Source organism: Corvus brachyrhynchos, unplaced genomic scaffold, assembly GCF_000691975.1.
Source record: "Corvus brachyrhynchos isolate BGI_N302 unplaced genomic scaffold, ASM69197v1 scaffold43, whole genome shotgun sequence".
Classification (NCBI taxonomy): Eukaryota; Metazoa; Chordata; class Aves; order Passeriformes; family Corvidae; genus Corvus; species Corvus brachyrhynchos.
Genome location: NW_008237353.1, coordinates 1,985,616 through 1,990,757, shown reverse-complemented (window position 1 = coordinate 1,990,757; position 5,142 = coordinate 1,985,616).

The following is a 5,142-nucleotide window of genomic DNA, read 5'->3' as shown; positions in this document are numbered from 1 at the left end:
TGCCTCTGCTACAACAGGAGGAAAAAGACTTTCTTTTTAAGAAGAGAGAGGGAGAGAAAATAGTTTGTGATCTTAAGAATAATTGCCAGCCTCTTCTTGGAGAAGACTGGTAGGAATAAAAGGTGTGGAAAAACTTTTGGAAGGAAAAAAGAGACAGAAATGTGCTGCCACAATGGATGCTGTTACCCAAAAAACCACAATGCTGGGTAGGTTCCCATGTGTGTAAGTTCCGGCATTTCCCCCTCAAGTCCTGTTCTTACTGAAGAGTTTCTGTCAAAATTAACTGCCATGTCCTGCAAGCCAAGGTCATAGAATCATAGAATCATGTAATATTGTGTTGCAAGGGACCTTAAAAACCATCTAGTTCCAACCCCATCTGCCATGGACAGGGACACCTTCCACTTGACCAGATTACTCAGAGCCCCATCCAACGCAGCCTTGAATGCTTCCAGGGATGGGACATCCACAACATTTCTGGGCACCCTGTCCCAGTGCCTCACCGCCCTCACAGTAAAGAACTTTTTCATAATATCTAATCTAAACCTGCCCTCTTTCAGTTTAAAGCCATTTCCCCTTGTCTTACCATTGCATTCCTTTATCAAAAGTCCCTCTACAGCTCTCCTGTAGGCTCCCTTTAGGCACTGTAAGGCTGCCCTAAGGTATCCCTGGAGCCTTCTCTTCTCCAGGCTGAACAACCCCAGCTGTCTCAGTCTGTCTGCATAGGAGAGGTGCTCCAGCCCTCTGAGCATCTTTGTGGCCCCTTCGTGGTCGTTATTTCATCGTCATGGATTGCAAACAGTAGCTCCTCTCTCTGGCAGGGAGCTCTGTAGTGATGGAAAGAGGCAGAGTAACACCAGAAACTGAGCACAGCCTAGTGACTGTAAAATCAGCAGCACAGCTCATGCTGAAAATCGTGTCCTTGAGCGGGAGGGGAACATGTGACTGTGGAAAGAGGAACTAACAAGGGTAAGGAACAAATGACAAGAAGAAAAAGGGAAACTCCCCCGAAACTAAATACCTTGCTGTGGTTTCTAATAATAAATTGCACCATATGCTGTTTCTTTCCTCACTCTTGGCTATGCAAATGTTAAACTAACAACCCCAAGCTGCTAAACCCTTCTTTATGTAATACCAGTCACATAAAAACAACATTGTTTTGGCATAGATAAAACCCTCATGGCTAATCCTCAGCTGAGTGTTGTCTCCCTGGATTTCTTCTAAAGACTGGAGTCCTTTAGGATTGCATTGGGGCACATTTGTCCTTGGAGCCTTTCCTTGCACAGCCTGTTTGTGAAAGGGATAGAGCAGTGTTGTATGAAATATTCTGCAGCTTCACCACCACCTTACTGGATACCCACCCGTAAGTATTATCCATGTGCAAGGTGATATTTCAATCTCTTAGGACCACTTCCTGATTCCCCCACATGGTTGCAAATTCCCTTTTCTATGTCCAATGCATCCCTATCAAAATACATTTATCTGAAGGTTAATTTTCATGGTGCCGGATATCTTAGTGGAAGGATACTTTCATGAAAAATGTCTCAAAATGTAATGTTCTCTCTTCAGCATGGTATTCTGCCCTCCACAGCCACCAACTGCTTTACTTGTAATCTCCTTGTTCCCCCTCCCTCCACAAAACACTTCCCTGCTTATCACTCCTGGCTCAGTCTCCCATTTCTGAGCGTCCTTTTCTGCACTCTTTGTTTCTTGGATCCAAATTCCAGAAGTGTTCCAGCTTCCTCAACTCTATATCACCTTCTGCCTGCATGCTGCTCTATTCTTTGCTACATAGCAAATTCTTACTTCTACTCTTAATTCAAGCCAAATCCCCAAATCCCTACAGACACCTACTGTGTTTTGGTTCTTCCTACAAATCACCTGTCTCCTCTCATCTTTTGCCTTTTTCACAAAGGACATCGATGCATTTTTTAAAACATGAGATGGCACAGCGTAGGTACTTGGATCTCCGATGAACTGAATATCAAAGAAGCAAAAGATAGCTGGTCTTCCAGATGTGTAGTCCAAAACTGGTGATGCTACTAATACCTTTTTGAAGAAAAAGCCAACTAGGCACCTAAAGTGCAGTCAGTAATTCTGGGATTTTCCTAGTGGTGTTCTTGAATCTACAAAGGCTTTGAGAGGAAACATGTCTCTAGCTAACTCATCCAAGATGAGAAAGAATTTATAGCAATGTTTCCTGAACAGTCTCCAATAAATCAGAGTTGCTAATTGTTTATTCCTCCTAAACCTTTGTTTCTCTCTACTGTCAGTGACTTAGCCTGAAGCAGACTCTAGTCTAGACTGGAATTTTTGGTTCTTATCATCTGCCTAAAAGATTTTTGTGACATCTGTATTTCCTCTTAGTGATCTTCTTACAAGGTGCGAGAGTTTGACACAAATACAGGCCCAAGGCCAGTGTTCAAGCTCTCTAGACTTTGGTCATGGTTTTTATCTGTAAGGAACATTGAAGCAAAACCAGATAAACCTCCAGCTTGGACACTCAAAGTTAAGACTGTCACCTAAATCAGGATCTCAGCTGTGCAGAGACATGGGCACATCTCTTGTATTTGTTAAGCAGTGACACATGTTCGTTCCCCCTGACACTCATACTTTCCCCCTGTTTTTTAATTTGAAGAATCGGGTAATTACTACCTTGGAGTTTCCATCCTCTGGAAAATGCCATGCCCTCCTACAAAAGACAGGCCTTTCTGTTAAAAGAGAAGTGCTCATGGTGGGTGAGTTAACTGTGCTTCTTCCCTTGTGATTGTTTCTCTGACAAGTGAACATTTTCTCCAGAGCTGCTTAGGACTAAGGGAGGTGAGTTATATGTCTCATTTTGCTGTAGGACTCTTTACGTGGACATTAATTAGGATGAGATATCAGTTATTCTCTGAGCTTTGTTTCCTTTATCCCACCAAACCATACATTCCCATCAATGCTGCTAAGACCAACAGGATTTCCAGTTTCTCCATACTGATGTTAACCCAACCGGACTGTATAAAGGGGCATATCTGAGGCCCTATTTCATGGTGACAGTGACATGAGAGGACCTTCATCTCCAACAGTAAGGATGGATCCAGTTATGTCTTTGTGTGGACATGGCCCCTGTTGGCACTTTCCTTGGCACAAACGCAGTGTAGGGCCAAACTGCCACAGGGGGTAGCTGACAGGGATGGAATATGGCAGCCTCTGCTGCTCCACCTGGATTGCCATGCTTCTTCAGCTGTGTAGTGGGGTTAGAGAAATAAATGGCTTGGGTTTATGGAAATTAAGTTTTCTGGTTGCTCATGGGCTCCTTGCTTGGTTGCTTAATGTGACTGCTGGTTGGGTGAATCTTCAGTGAGTCTCATCATGTCCTGGAGCAAAAGTCCTCCTTTTCCTCCTGCCAGGCCTGTAGTGGGAAAGGAGCACCGGGAAGCTGCAGGGAAAGGATGTGAAGCTGTTTAGCTGGAGAAAGGCAAAAGCCCACAAGATATGAGTTCTCCGGTTCAGTGTGGGGAGTGCGCTGTGGGAGATGTACCCTAAATCGTGGTCCCAAAGCTCACAAGAAATGTTCCATATGAAGAAGAACACTGGGACACCAGTATCATGTCCCTTTGTTGACAGATTGATGAAAGTTGGGTTGAGGTGACTGCAGAGGCTGCATATGCACAGGTACATGGCATGTATCGCTGCTGTTGCTGATGCTACACTTTCATTTTAAAACACTGTACAGCTACTCTGACAATAACACTTGAGTGTTTCCATCAGGTCTCTTTCATTTTAAAAGGAAATTATTTAAAAATCATAAAATATATTTGACGTCTTTGATTGCATTCCAAATCACCAGTCTAATGAGCTAAGAGTCTGAACAACAGCTCAAGGAAACCTAAGGAAATTCTGTGTTACTTGCAGACAACTGCCCAGAAAATGGAACGGGCACCAAGGAATAAGTGAGATGGAAAGAATCTGATCCTCTTCATTAAACTGCTCACTCTTCAACAACAGATGGTGTGTTTGCGAGTGTTTGCTGTTAAGGAAGTCAGGGCCCTGGACCAAAGAGAAAATATAAGCCACATTTAAGTACTTGCATATGTTGACTTTTGGAATCATTTCCAGCCAGATATAATGTCAGACATCTATACATTGACCCCTCGGTTTTGTCTGCCTGTGCTTTCATTTGTCTGTCATTATGTTTGTCCTGTGACCCCACATGGCAGCAAAATGTTCAGTATTGTTTTACTATAAATAGCAAACAAGCTCAGACAACTACTTAAGAGAAAGGAGAACTGCAGCTCATGGAAGGCTTTGTATAGCAGAAACGTTTTAATATAGGCAGGCAGCAACAATTATTATGTCTGCCTATAACACTATTCAAATAACTATGCCAATTTGCATCACTTAGAATTGATTTTACTGTGTTGCCTGTCTGTTTCAGATTGATGGAGGTTTTTTTAAACTTCAACTAAAATTTTCTAAGAATGACACGAAGGAAAAATATGTTGTTTTGCAATCCTAAAAGATCTTGTTTACGCAAAACCCTTGTGTGTGTGCCATCCAAATCATATAGATGCATGTATTCACATATATCGATGCATCTCTGCATATATATATATTCTATTCTGTCATGGTTATTTTTCTTCCTACCCTTTCTCACTCAAATGATTCTGACTTGGAGAACATGCTAGCATCAGGGAGGGAGGAGAAAACTGGCTTTATGCTTAAAGCAGCATTTCTCAGGGCTGGAGAGCTGGATTTGAATTCTGCTTTTTCGTGGAGCTCCCACACGATGCCAGCCGTGTGATGTAGGATGTTGTTGCCTGGTTGTTAAAACACATTTACACTGCAGATGCTTGTCCTGAATCTGCAGGGCAGCTTCTGCACACTCCCACGAGTACCTGCAGCAGGAGAGCCCTGTGCTGCTGGGCACTTTCATCTCACAGCACCCCTACAACTTCTTCTGCCCCCAAACCCTACTGTGCTGACAGGAAATGCCAAGGGGGAAGAGCAATTGCCTTTTGTAACTGGATTTTCAGCCACATCTGACCAAAGTCAGATTACATCTGAAGCAGTGCTGTAACCACTGGGCTGTTTGATTTAAGCATGTATATAAAAATTAATTCCACACACCCCCACCCCACACCCCCTCAGTACATTTTGTCT